Source organism: Schistocerca serialis, chromosome 2 (assembly GCF_023864345.2).
Source record: "Schistocerca serialis cubense isolate TAMUIC-IGC-003099 chromosome 2, iqSchSeri2.2, whole genome shotgun sequence".
Taxonomy (NCBI): domain Eukaryota; kingdom Metazoa; phylum Arthropoda; class Insecta; order Orthoptera; family Acrididae; genus Schistocerca; species Schistocerca serialis.
In genome coordinates, this window is record NC_064639.1 from 114,013,838 (window position 1) to 114,028,257 (window position 14,420).

The 14,420-nt window shown below is 47.4% G+C and overlaps 1 protein-coding gene across 2 annotated transcripts in view; it reads left to right on the forward strand.

The window, feature by feature from the left end:
- The window catches only part of LOC126456793 (solute carrier organic anion transporter family member 4A1), a 552,827-nt gene that overhangs the window by 266,334 nt on the left and 272,073 nt on the right, over positions 1 to 14,420 (forward strand). The window lies entirely within an intron of this gene.

Sequence of the window (14,420 nt, forward strand, 5' to 3'; positions counted from 1 at the left end):
GACATGGTCCTTCTGTATGGCGAAGCAGACGGTAATGGCTGATCGCAGCGTTAATTAAAATTGCTATTCACAACGTCCGACTCGATTGCACACCCTTTTCACCACAAGTAGTCAACGGCTTCGAGAAAGGGTACCTTCACCGTCAGCAGGCGTGACTGTGGTGCTCCAAGTAGACGCCGCTCACCCGATTGAGAAGAAGCCGTACTACATTACGTTGAAGAGAACCCGTAGACGAGTACGCGGGCAACTACGCGTGGAATGGTTGTTACCCCCAGCGCCGTCAGTTGTGCTCTGGATGACCAACAACGACAGCCACACCACTTCCAACACTCTATAGCAACTCTTAGGGTCGCAGGCACGCGAATATTGCAAACGTACCTTGCAAACAGTTTTCAAACGGATGTATCACGGAAACGGTGCGTTTCCGGACATGGGTTCCGAATAAGAAAAAAATGGCTCTGAGCACTAAACATCTGAGGTCATCAGCCCCCGAGAACTTAGAACTACCTAAACCTAACTAACCTAAGGACATCACACACATGCATGCCCGAGGCAGGATTCGAACCTGCGACCGTAGAAGCAGCGCGGTTGCGGACTGAAGCATCTAGAACCGCTCAGCCACAACGGCTTGGCTGACAGTTCCTAATCAAAATATTATCTACTCACTCCCCTCTACGAGTTTGTAATGGAAAATTCCGAACATCCTGTACAGTTCTAAGTCACTGCACCACCTTTATTCACATAGTGTAGGTGTGGTAAGACAGAAATTTTGAAACAAGTAAGCAGTGTGTGCGGAGAGGTATCTGGAATTACACTGCCTAACAAAAAGTACCCAGAAAGGTAGGAGGAAACGAAATGAAACTTCACAGGTTGAGAGAGTATCTGATGTTATTTCAGAGATTACAAAATTGATTCCAATTTACAGAGAACTCGGCTGTATGAGCCTACTTGTCAGTATGACTTTGCACCTTCTCTGGCCTGAGTGAATACACTGATTCGATTGGGAAACCGTTGTATCCTGTCCTGAGGCAAGCTGGTCCACATTCGTTGCAACTGGTCCTTGATATCCTGCATATTGACACTGGGACGGAGTTGACGTCCGAAATCGTCGCGCAGATGTGCTACAGGGGACAATCTGGGGATCTAGCTGACTGCAGGAGAACCTCAATATCACGCAGACAGTTCATAGAGGTACGTGACACGTGTAGACGGGCATTGTCCTGTTGAAAAATGGCACCACGTTACTCTCGCATGAGAGGTTACACATGAGCGTCAGGATGTTCGTGACGTACCGCTGCACCGTCAGAGCTCCCCCAGTTGTTATTAGCCATGACTGGAAGTCATACTCGATGGCTCCCCACACCATGACGTCGGCAGTAATACAGCTGTGCCTCTCGAAAACACTGGAAGAATGGGACCACTGCTTCAGGTCATCGCCATAGTCACAGATTACGGTCATTCAGGGTGGTGGTAGAGAACGCCGATTCACGCTGAACAGCAGTGCATGCTGTCCCGTCATGGCACCACTCCCCGGCTGCTACGGTCGCGGGTTCGAATCCTGCCTCGGGCATGGGTGTGTGTGATGTCGTTAAGTTAGTTAGGTTTGCGTAGTTCTAAGTCTAGGGCACTGATGACCTCAGATGTTAAGTCCCATAGTGCTTAGAGCCATTTGAACCTTTTCTTTTAGCACCACCCCAGATGCAACCGTTTGTGTTGTGGTGTTAACGGTAGCCTACACATGGGACTGCAATTCCACAGTCCAGCAGCTGCTAGTGACCGACCAGCGGTGCGGGATTTACACAGCGTGTTGCAGGAAGTCCATTACTTGCTCTTGGATGGCAGACGCAAATGTAAGGGGGTTATGATCTTCTTGGTGCACAACACGGCGATTCTCCCTTGTGGCGGTCAGACGTGGAATCTTGGCGAAGAGTATGCCTGCCCTCATGTTTCCAACCAGTGGCCACTGCCACATCGGAATCTGCACAGATCTGGAATTTGCAGCCGGCCAAATGGACACCCAGAATAAGGGCGCTTTTAATTTCCTTATGTGCCGATAGCGCGGGTAAGCATAATCTCCGCGTCCTCCACAGTCATCTCCCAACATCTGAGGCTATTCGCACTCCTTACGTACCCCACGAGGCGAGGTAGCAACGCTAAACACGAGCAACACTAACGCATTCGGGTGGTCGTTACACCTGTCGCAGGAGAATTTCAACTCTAAGCATTTATGTACGTGTAATGCTACACGTAAGTTGGGACTCGACAAACCTTTTTTATCTACTGGGAACGACACTGTTGCATCACGATGAGATTCCGAAATACACTACTTGCCATTAAAATTGCTACACCACGAAGATGACGTGCTACAGAGGTGAAATTTAACCGACAGGAAGAAGATGCTGTGATATGCAAATGATTAGCTTTTCAGAGCATTCACACAAGGTTGGCGCCGGTGGCGACACCTACAACGTGCTGACATGAGGAAAGTTTCCAACCGATTTCTCATACACAAACAGCAGTTGACCGGCGTTGCCTGGTGAAACGTTGTTGTGATGCCTCGTGTAAGGAGGAGAAATGATAAAGGTCGGGTTGTAGCCTATCGCGATTGCGGTTTGTCGTACCGCGACATTGCTGCTCGCATTGGTCTAGATCAATGACTGTTAGCAGAATATGGAATCGGTGGGTTCAGGAGGGTAATACGGAACGTCGTGCTGGATCCCAACGGCCTCGTATCATTAGTCGTCGAGATGACAGGAATCTTATCCGCATGGCTGTAACGGATCGTGCAGCCACGTCTCGATCCCTGAGTCAACAGATGGGGACGTTTTGCAGGAAAACAACCATCTGCACGAACAGTTCGACGCCGTTTGCAGCAGCATGGACTATCAGCTCGGAGACCATGGCTGCGGTTGCCCTTGACTCGGCATCACAGACAGGAGCGTCTGCGATGGTGTACTCAACGACGAACCTGGGTGCACGAATAGTAGAACGTCATTTTTTTCGGATGAATCCAGGTTCTGTTTACAGCATCATGATGGTTGCATCCGTGTTTGGCGACATCGCGGTGAACGCACATTGGAAGCGTGTATTCGTCATCGCCATACTAGCGTATCACCCGGCGTGATGGTATGGGGTGCCATTGGTTACACGTCTCGGTCACCTCTTGTTCGCATTGACGGCACTTTGAACAGTGGACGTTACATTTCAGATGTGTTACCACCCGTGGTTCTACCCTTCAGTCGATCCCTGCGAAGCCCTACATTTCAGCAGGATAATGCACGACCGCATATTCAAGGTCCTGTACGGGCATTTATGGATACAGATAATGTTCGACTGCTGCCCTGGCCAGCACAATCTCCAGATCTCTCACCAATTGAAAACGTCTGGTCAATGGTGGCCGAGCAACTGGCTCGTCACAATACGCCAGTCACTACTCTTGATGAACTGTGGTATCGTGTTGAAGCTGCATGGGCAGCTGTGCCTGTACACGCCATCCAAGCTCTGTTTGACTCAATGTCCAGGCGTATCAAGGACGTTATGACGGCCAGAGGTGGTTGTTCTGGGCACTGATTTCTCAGGATCTATGCCCCCACATTGCGTGAAAATGTAATCACATGTCAGTTCCAGTATAATATATTTGTCCAGTGAATACCCGTTTATCATCTGCATTTCTTCTTGGTGTAGCAATTTTAATGGCCAGTAGGAGTAATAACTAAGAACATTATTCTGCTCGAAACACTTAAAATGCATAATCTGTCTGTGCTCAAAGTAGTTCTGCATTCTGAGTTACTCCCTCATGTGAACGATACTGTCGCACAAAGCAATGTGTAATTTGAGGTGCACCAGCAAGGCGTACTTGATCACTGCTCTGCAGAACTTTCAATGTACCTTTCCGTATATTCTCGCCATTAAGAAATGTTCCATTAAAACTACGCTCAGAGACTGTTACATACTGATGTCCCCCCCCCACCCCCGCCGCCGCCAAGAACTGTAAAGGGCTGTGTTTAGATGCTGGCGTCGCAGATGATGCTGTTCTCTACAGGTGGGTTGCAACCAAGTAGGCCATAGTGATTTACAGAAGACCTGTAGAAGACTGAGAATTGGAGCTGTGTGCAAATAAATGTAGGGTACTGCATTTAAATAAGCAAAGAGACCCACCGCTAATCCATTACACTACTGATGAAAAATTACTAGAAACAGTAACAGTCATAAAATACCTAATAGTAAACATCCGGAACGACCTGAAATGGAATGAGTGCATAAAGCAAATAGTAAGAAAAGGAGACGCCATGTTGAGAGGAATCTTATCCACGAAATATAAAACACTCATTCGACTAATTTTTAAGAATATCTCATCAGTCTCCTTACCAGGTCAGATTAATAGAAGACCCAATAAAGAGCAATGCGTTTTTCAAGGCATAGTTTAACCGGCGCAATAAGTTAAATGAACTTCAGAGACAGACGGTATAAGACAATTGTTGTGCATCGAGGAGTGGTTTACTGTTAAAGAATCTGACGGAGTATGTTGTGGGAAATACATCGAGGTGACAGAAGTCATAGGTTAGCGATATGCACATATACAGAAGGCGGTAGTATCGCGTATACAAGGTATAGGTCGGACGTTGTGGCAGTGCGGGTCTAGGCGCTTCAGTCCGGAACCGCGCGACTGCTACGGTCGCAGGTTCGAATGCTGCCTCGGGCATGGATGTGTGTGATGTCCTTAGGCTGGTGAGGTTTAAGTAGTTTTACGTTCTAGGGGACTAATGACCTCAGATGCTAAGTCCCATAGTGCTCAGAGCCATTTGAACCATTTGAACAAGGTATAGAAGGCAGTGAACTGGTGGAGCTGTCATTTGCTGATTCATGTAAGAAGGATTGCGATATGATTATTGCTGCATGACGGAAATTAAGAGACTTTGAAATAGGAATGGAAGTTGGAGCTAGAAGCATGCGACATTCCATTTCGGAAATCGTTAGGGAATTAAATATTCTGAGATCCAAAATGTCAAGAATGCGCCGAGACTACCACATTTCAAGCATTTCCTCTCACCACAGACAACGCAGCGGCCGACGTAGTTCAGTTAACGACCGAGAGCAGCAGCTTTTGCGTGGAGTTGTCGGTGCTAGTAGACAAGCAACAGTGCGTAAAGCAACTGCAGAGATCAATATGGGACGGCGAAATTTGACATTAATCGGCTATGGCAGAAGATGACCGACACGAATGCCTTTGCCAGCAGCACGACATCGCTTTGAGCGCCTCTCCTGAACTGCTGACCATATCGGCTGGACGCTAGACGAGTGAAAAACCATGGCCTGGTCAGACAAGTCCCGATTTCAGTTGATACGAGCTGATGGTAGGGCTCGAGTGTGGCGAAGACACCACGAAGCCATGGACTCAGGTTGTCAACAAGGCACTGTAGAAGCTGGTGGTGGCTCCGTCATGGTGTGAACTGTGTTTACACGGAATCAGCTGGGTCCTCTGGTCCAACTGAACCGACCATTGACTGGAAATAATTATGTTCGGATACTGAAGACCATCTGCAACCATTCACGGACTTAATGTTTCCAACCGGCTATGGAATTTTTGTGGATGTCAGTGCCCCATGTCAGTGGACCACAACTGTTCGCGACTGGTTTGAACAACATTCTGGACAAATCAAGCGAATCATTTGACCACCTAGATCACCCGACATTAATACTGTTGAACATTTATGGGGCATAGCTGTGAGGTCAGTTCGTGCGCAAAGTCCTGCACCGGCAACATTTCCGCAATTATGGACAGCTATAGACGCAGCACGGCTCAATATTTCTGCAGGGGACTTCCAACGACTTGTTTCGCCCATGCTACATTGAGCTGCTGCACCACGCCGGCAAAAGGAGGTCCGACACTATATTAGGAGGTAACCCATGAATATTGCCAATTTCCTCCCGCACAAGTCTTCCGAAATGGCGATAGTGGGAAATACAGGGGATTTACCGACAATCATTCTTCCCACTCTCTCGAATACTAAGGACTAGGTTAAATGATATAAATATAAATGATCTCGTGGGTAGTGTTGGAAGTTGTAGCCAGTACCATCATCATATACACTACACTGTCAACGTATCTGATGTCCTTATTTTTATTTATTTACTCGTTCGGCATCACAGAGGCATAATTTATAATATTCTTATCACAATATACTAAAAAAGAAAACAATATAATTCTACACTATGTTAGATATGTTTTTGTGCCACTCTATGGCTGAGTCACTGAGTCTATGTATGTCCATGAGTTCACCACCATAGCCATAGACTTTGCACACGAGTAAATGGTCCATTGTCTGTATTTCACCGCGCTCACATACAGCGCTGTCTGCCAGGCCCCACTTGTTCATCAGGTGTTTACATCTCCCAACACTCGTTCTGACCCGGTTTAGAGCTGTCCACACTCTTCTTGGTAGGTTGAAGCCATCAATCTTCTTGTTCATGTACTAAATTTTTGTTCTTAAATTCACTTGCCGACCATACTTCGTTCCAGGCCGTTCTCGGCTCAAAGGCTTGTAGTTCTTCACCGATTTTCCAAAAGGGTGATCCGGATTTAAGCCTGTTTGTCGGTGTCAGATCTTGGTGGATAGGAAGGTCCGGGTTGTCTATAATTTTCCTGTAGGTTTTTAGGGCTAGCTGTGATCGCCTGATTTCTGGAGGCTCTATGTTCGCTAGTACAGGAAGCCATGCACAGGGGGTGGCCCTGAGTGTTCCCGAGATTATTCGCATTGTCTCCCTCAGCTGGACATCCACTTTATATACGTGTGCACTTCTCCTCCAGACTGGTGAACAGTATTCAGCTACACTGTTGACAAGGGCTAGTGCTGAAGTTCTCGAAGTGCTCGCTCCACATCCCCATGTTGTACCAGCCAGTTTTGAAAGGATAGCATTGCGGGATTTTAGTTTTTGTTTTGTGTCTTCGAGGTGTGAGCTGTACGTTAGGGTCCGGTCTAGTTTCACTCCCAAATATTTAGGCTTATCCTCATGTCTTATGCTTTGGCCATTCGAAAAGATCTGTAATTTTCTGTGTGTCTCTCTGTTGTTGAGGTGCATTATAGTGCTGGTTGTTTTGTTGGGGTTGGGAAGTAGGTGCCACTTCCCCACAATATTATCTATGTGGTCTTTCCAATTTAAGTTGCTCGTAATTGTAATTCCTAGGTATTTAGTTCAGGACTTCAAGGTCTGCATTCAGTGTTTCGTCGAGATCGTTGTAGTTTTTACTCTGATATGCGATGGCCAGGTCATCTGCATATGCAAATTTGCGTGATTTAGTTTCTGGCAAGTCAGCTATATATAGATTGAAGAGAGCGGGTGCTAGTGCCGAACCCTGTGGCAGACCATCTGATGTCCTAAATCATAGGAAGTCGGCCTGCCACGCCATTAATACATAATCTAGTTAGGGAGCGGGGAGAGGGGGGGGGGGGGGTGGTGTCAACTTGAAGGGGATAAATATTCGGGACTTAAATAAATAAACCACAAGAGCAAAGTGTGCAGTTTGCTTACGTAAGTGATGTCATTGTTTACATGTGGAAGAGCGCCCATGCGTGATTTGGACCCAAGCCCGAGAGACTTCATTGCTTACATAAGGAGAATATTGGACCCGATGACTGCGAATGCATTCATCTACATCTACATCTACGTGGTTACTCTGCAATTCACACTTAAGTGCCTGGCAGAGGGTTCATCGAACCATTTTCATACTACTGCTCTACCGTTCCACTCTCGAATGGCGCGTGGGAAAAAGGAACACCTAAATCTTTCCGTTCGAGCGCTGATTTCTCTTATGTTATTATGATTATCATTTCTCCCTACGTAGGTGAGTTCAACGAAATATTTACACATTCGGAAGAGAAAGTTGGTGACTGAAATTTCGTAAATACATCTCGCCGCAAAGAAAACCGCCTTTGTTTCAGTGATTGCCACCCCAACTCGCGTATCATATCAGTGACACTCTCACCCCTATTGCGCGATAACACGAAACGAGCTGCCCTTCCTAAGTGTTCTGCCAACAAAGCGCAGTCCTTGTTTCGCCTTCCCCACAATATTATCTATGTGGTCTTTCCAATTTAAGTTGCTCGTAATTGTAATTCCTAGGTATTTAGTCGAATTGGGTATCGTATACCCAAAATTTATCGGATTTCTTTTAGTACCCATGTGGACGACCTCGCACTTTTCTTTGTTTTACTGCTAATTGCCACTTTTAGCACCATGCAGAAATTCTCTCTAGATCATTCTGTAATTGGAATTGATCGTCTGGTGATTTTACTACACGGTAAATTACAGCATCATTTGCAAACAATCTAAGGAGGCAGCTCAGATTATCACCTAGATCATTTATATAAATCAGGAACTGCAGAGGGCCTGTGACATTACCTTGCGGAACGCCAGGTATCACTTCTGTTCTACTCCATGATTTACCGTCAGCCGGTGCGGCCGTGTGGTTCTAAGCGCTTCAGTTTGGAACCGCGTGACAGCTACGGTCGCAGGTTCGAATCCTGCCTCGGGCATGGATGTGTGTGATGTCCTTAGGTTGGTTAGGTTCAAGTAGTTCTAAGTTCTAGCGGACTTATAACCTCAGTAGTTAAGTGCCATAGTGCTCAGAGCCATTTGAACCATTTACCGTCTATCACTACGAACTGTGACCACTCTGAGAAGAAATCACGAATCCAGTCACACAACTGAGACGATACTCCATATGCACGTAATTTGATTAATAGTCGCTTGTGAGGAACGGTATCAACCTTCCTACTAGTGTAGCCTCGTACAGCAGTGAAATGTGGACGACAAGCAGCTCAGACAAGAAAAGAGTAGAATCTTTTGAAACACAGAGCTACAGAAGAATTGTGAAGAGTAGTTGGGTAGATCGAATAACTTTTGAGCAGGTACCGAATCGAATTAAAGAAAAAAGAGAAGAGGTTGTTTGATGGGACACATCCTAAATCATCAAGAAAGAGTTAGTGTGGTAATGGAGAAAAGTGTGAGGTGTAGAAACTGTAGATGGAGAACTTGGCATGAATACAATAAGCAGATTCAAATGGCTGTAGGTCGCAGTAGTTACTCAGAGATGAAAAGGCTTGCACAAGGTAGAGTAGCATCATACTCGTCTTCGGATTACAGACCACAACAACAGTATCAATAAGAAGAGCGTACTGAAGTCCGCATACGCAGGGCGTACACAATTCCAGGTGCACGAAGTCTGAAGGCGGAGGTGCAACACCTGGAATCTGTCTTCCGCGAAAATGGATACACCAGCCGACATATTCAGTCGGCCCTTCAACGCAAGAACCCCAAAACGCCACGGAAGACGAAAACCTGGAAGTAGAAGAAAATAAGAAGACCACTCTCATACCGTTTGCTGGCAATGTAACACACAAAATTGGCAGACTACAGCAAAAACACAAAATAACGCAAGTGTATCGCTTTCCAGCCAAAATACGGGCCCTGTTAGGGTCGGTCAAAGACGATATGCATCGCAAAAAAGGGGGGGTGGACCAAGTCCAGGGTGAATGCGGGAAAATCTATTGGTCAAACAATCCGCAGTATTGAAGACCGCTGCAAAGAACACGAGCACCACACTCGCTTCCTGCTGCCCAGCAAGTTGGCAATACCAGGACATTGCACTGAGAATGGACATTCAATACATTCAATGAATTATCAGCAAACGAAAGTCCTGGCCAACGAGAACAATTTTGGGACTGCATTTCTGAAGAAGCTATTGAAATACGTGTGCCGGATAATTTAATGAACAGTGACACAGGCATGGGAGCCAGTACTTCGCTCAGTCAAAGAAAATCGTAACATCCGGACCCAAGATGCGACGCAGGCGGCCGGCAGACACCTGAGGTTGCCCCCCCCTCCACCCCCCTCCACCACAGCCGCATGCCCCCCCCCCCCCCCACACCAATGAATATTACGCGGAGCCTGCAAGACCAAAACTCTGGACCGCAGGTATAAACAGGGTGGAGAAACTTGAGCCACGAAATTTTAGCCCTGGATAGTTGATGCCAGTAGGAACCAAAATTACTTATGTGTAGGTCGACAACGCACGCCACGCGCTCCAATTGCCCGCGGGTTTGCTCTGTTAGCGGATGCTCTGGAAAACGCATGACCGAGAATGCTTTGCCTCCCGGAGATCGCAATGTTCCATTCTGGGGGCCTGGGGGCGAATCCGCCGGGTCCGGACACATCCATTGCAGTTTCATAATAACAGCTGCTAGTTCGCGTACAGAAAGTCTTTTTCAAATTGTGTCGGTCCCGGGCCTTTTTTGTAGCTGGGACATTGTTTACTTAAAGCAGGTTCTCGACCTGGCGACCTTCTGACGCGACACAAACTTGGTAACGTCGAACGGTCTTTTCCCGAACTCTTTCTAAGATTCCTGGAATTGTCCTGATGTGATTGGTGGCGTGTTGAATACGATACATTAATTTCTCTTCGTTTCTAGGTGGTTCGCGTCTGGGTGGGTGAACTAGGACCTTAAAGAATCCCCACAGGAAAAAGTTCGGCGGCGTGAGAGGTCTGGTGATGGCGGGGGCCATGTCCCGTGAGCACCTGTGCCAATTACCCGGCCGTCGAAGAGTTCATTTAAATATCTGTGCACAGAACGACTGTTATGTGCGGGCGCTCCATCATGCTGCAACCACATGTGTAGCCGTATATCCAGGGGAACATCTTCCAGCAGGCTGGGCAGAGTTTTTTGCAAAAAGTGAACGTAATTTTCCCTGGTAAGTCGAGGAGATAGACGGACCGGCTCAGTCAGATGGTCACCCACAATGCCTGCCCAAATGTTGAGCGAAAATCGTTCCTGGTGTCCGTGGACGTACGTGACCTGAGGATTTACCCTTTGCCAAGTAATGAACGTTTCGAGTGTTGTAAAGGCCACCCCGATGGAAGGTGCACTCGTCGGTAAACAACACAATTGCGGGGAAGTCGGGATCTCGTGCAACACGTCGCAGAAACCACCGGCAAAACCCTAGCCTGTGCTCATAGTCTGCCACTGGATTTACGTCTTAGACAGGGTGGAAACTAAATGGATGCTGGTCGTCATCCCTTAAAACCTCCCAGACTAATTGATAAGTGACCCCCATGTCATGTCCAACCGCTCGAGTACTTGTCGTAGGTGTTTCCTCGAAGCGCTCGAGAACAGCCGCTTCAAGTGCATCATGTCGTCGTGTTCGAGGTCTTCCAGCGTCACCTTGATATCCCGCTAACGAGCCTGTATCGCCAAGTCATCGGTGAACTGCTGTAAACGTTTGCGGGTGTTCCTCATACAACCATCGAGCTACATCATGTGCATTACCGTCACCTAGTCCGTAAACAAAAACCATATCTCGTTCAAGCAAATACGGTATGACTAAATCTCAAGTGACGTGTGTGTGCTTCGAAGCGAAGCTTACGTGTGAATGCCTCTGACATGAGGTGGAGACAAACAGCAGCACCTATTCTACGCGTACGCGTATCAAGTTGGGGCAGTGACGGGGCGAGGGACGTTTGTATGTGTGAACGGGCAACCATAGCGCTGCCCTTCAACCGACGAACGACAACAGAGCAAACCCACGGCCAATCGGCGCCCGTGGCGCCAAGTTTCCGTAGTTTAAAAATGGTGCGTGGTCGACCTACACAACATTAGTAATTTTGGTTCCTACTGGCATCAGCTATCCAGGGTTAAAATTTGGTGACACTATTTTTCTCCACCGTGTATACCGAGAGAGCACCGCAGACTCCTCCCAACAGTACCACCTGACGATGGCGGAACGGTTGTTCGCCGAAACACCGTGGACGTTCGACGATTGCATCCTGCAGTACACCCGAGAACCTAGGAAACAACAACAGTGCCTCTGGGTACGCCTGAAATTCCTTCTACTTCTGAATTTTCTATCCGTTGAGGATGATGTGCCCAGTTCTGTTTGCTAGGAACAGACTGTCCCATGACAAAGCCGGTCTGATTCATCAGGCGACAGTGCGGAAATGTATCGATCAAGTACATCTCACTCTGTCAAGATGGTCCTCAATCACGCTAACCACGTCACCAGGCGGGCGACCTCCGACTGCTTCGCTGTTAGGCAGCGCTGGACCATCATGAGCCTGTCCCTCCTCCACCACACTTTCCTGTCCCCCCCTCCCCCCCCCCCCCTCCACCGTGACTGCCTCGTACAAAGGCGTTACACCACAGCGGCGGAGCTGTCGGTATTGGCATGCCCCCCGAAGCAGCAATGACACGCGTTGTTTTAATAACAAGCGAGGTTTTAATTTCGGGCATAGCTCTCCTCCCGCTTCACACGTGTGGCGTGGGGGTTACGCGGTGTGTGTGTGGTGTATGTGGGAGGGGACCCTGCGCCGCAAAATCGAGGAGAGGTTGTCAGGGGCCGTGGGGAAAGTGGGGGACGGGGAGGGGGTGAGAGAGCATATAGGCAGTGGGGCACGCGGGAGGCGAGGTAGCAGAGGTGGTGCAATGAGGAAGTGGTAGGGGGGAGGGAAAGGGGGGAGGCAGGAACAAAACACAGATTAAAAAACGTCAGAGGGGTGGCGGAAAAAAGTCGAAAACGCTCCTGCTGGGCTTATCACGTTATTACAAAATTTCCAGTAATTAATGTCAACCGCGCTCCCTACCGGTGAAATTCCTTCTTCCAGTAATGCAGTGGTTCCTGCCTTTTGTACTGCGACCAAAATCCTGGATCGGTAATAAAGGTCGGGGCTAGCTCGTTTATTAGCCAAGACTATCGCTAATGCATTTGCCGAGTAAGTATTCCGCAGTGCACCAAAATGAAGATTACTGGGTATTCATTTTTTGTTTTTTGTTTGAGCAGGTGGATTAGGGCGAAGCGCAGGTTATCTGTTTAGCGACGATAGCGCAAGGCTGTTAAATGCTAATCTGCCTGGCGCGAATTGAATTACGTTACACGAGTTTTGTAGAGCTCATTCGTTACTACCCATTTCACGTAAACATGGTGAAGCTGTGAATGAGCGTTTGTGTCCATGCGTCTTCCGCCGACGTTTACTTAGTCATTTTTGTGACGCTCCACCAGAACGAGTTGCTGGCACTGTCAAAGGTTCACCCTCCATTGTCGGTTGCGGACTCCATCACCAATGGAGGGTGAAAAAAATCTTTGACAATGCCAGCCACTCGTGCTGGCGAAGCGTCAGAAAAATCACTAAGCAAACGTCGGCCCAAGATCGCGAGACAGGCAATACACCACCAAGTAGCCGCGAAAGTCTAAGCAATTTAGAAAATACGTGATGTTAACAACTCAACGGAAACATTACGTCACTGCTTGCTACATGTGCATTTAGACAATCTTATGACGTTCACCGGCTTCTCGTAACGAATAACTGCTATTCGAAATTCTTTTGTGATTGTTGTTGGGAGAATATAAAAGAAGAAACATATTTACTCGAACAAACATCTCGGGTAGTAGCCGTGATGGTAAAATTAGAGAAATTCCGGCCTTACAGAGGGGTACGCTACCGACAGTCTTGCTTTCCCCATACCATTCGCTGACGTAATTCCGCTATCCTCAATGAAAATTAGCAAGAATTGTAGGACCTGTTCAATAACATGGTCATTCTATTGAGGACACACTATGGACTAAGACTGACGCAAAGAAAGAGCAAAATAATTGGGAGTAAAAGAAAGACCAAAATAATTGGGAGTAGTAGAACTGAGATTAGCGATGAATTTAGCAGCAGTATGAAATCACAATAAAGTATGGCAGATGAAGCATGCTGGAATTAAAAAGCAGACTACCACAGCAATGGGAGCATTCCTGACCAGAAGAACACCGGCATTAATTTGAGAAGTAAATTTATAAGAAAATACATTTTGAACACAGCATTGTATGGACGTGATGACAGTGGGGAAACCGGAAAATGAATCGAAGCAATTGGGGTGCTGTAGAACGATGTTGAAAATGAGGTGGACTGATAAGGTAAGAAATAAAGAAGTTCACCAAAGAGTGGGCAAGGGGAGGAACATGCGGAAAACACTGACAAGAGAAAGGGACATGACGATAGGACACATGCTGAGACAGTGAATAATCTCCGTTGTGATAGAGGGAGCTCTGGAGAGTAAAGGCTGTACGGGAAGGCAGAGGCTGGAATGTTGTTGTTGTTGTTGTTGTTGTTGTTGTGGTGGTGGTGGTGGTCTTCAGTCCAGCTCTCCATGCTACTCCATCCTGTGAAAGCTTCTTCATCTCCCAGTACCTACTGCAACCTACATCCTTCTGAATCTGCTTAGTGTATTCATCTCTTGGTCTCACTCTACGATGTTTACCCTCCACACTGCCCTCCAATACTAAATTGGTGATCCCTTGATGCATCAGAACATGTCCTACCAACCGATCCCTTCTTCTAGTCCCGGTGTGCCACAAATTTTTCTTCTCCCTAATTCCATTCAATA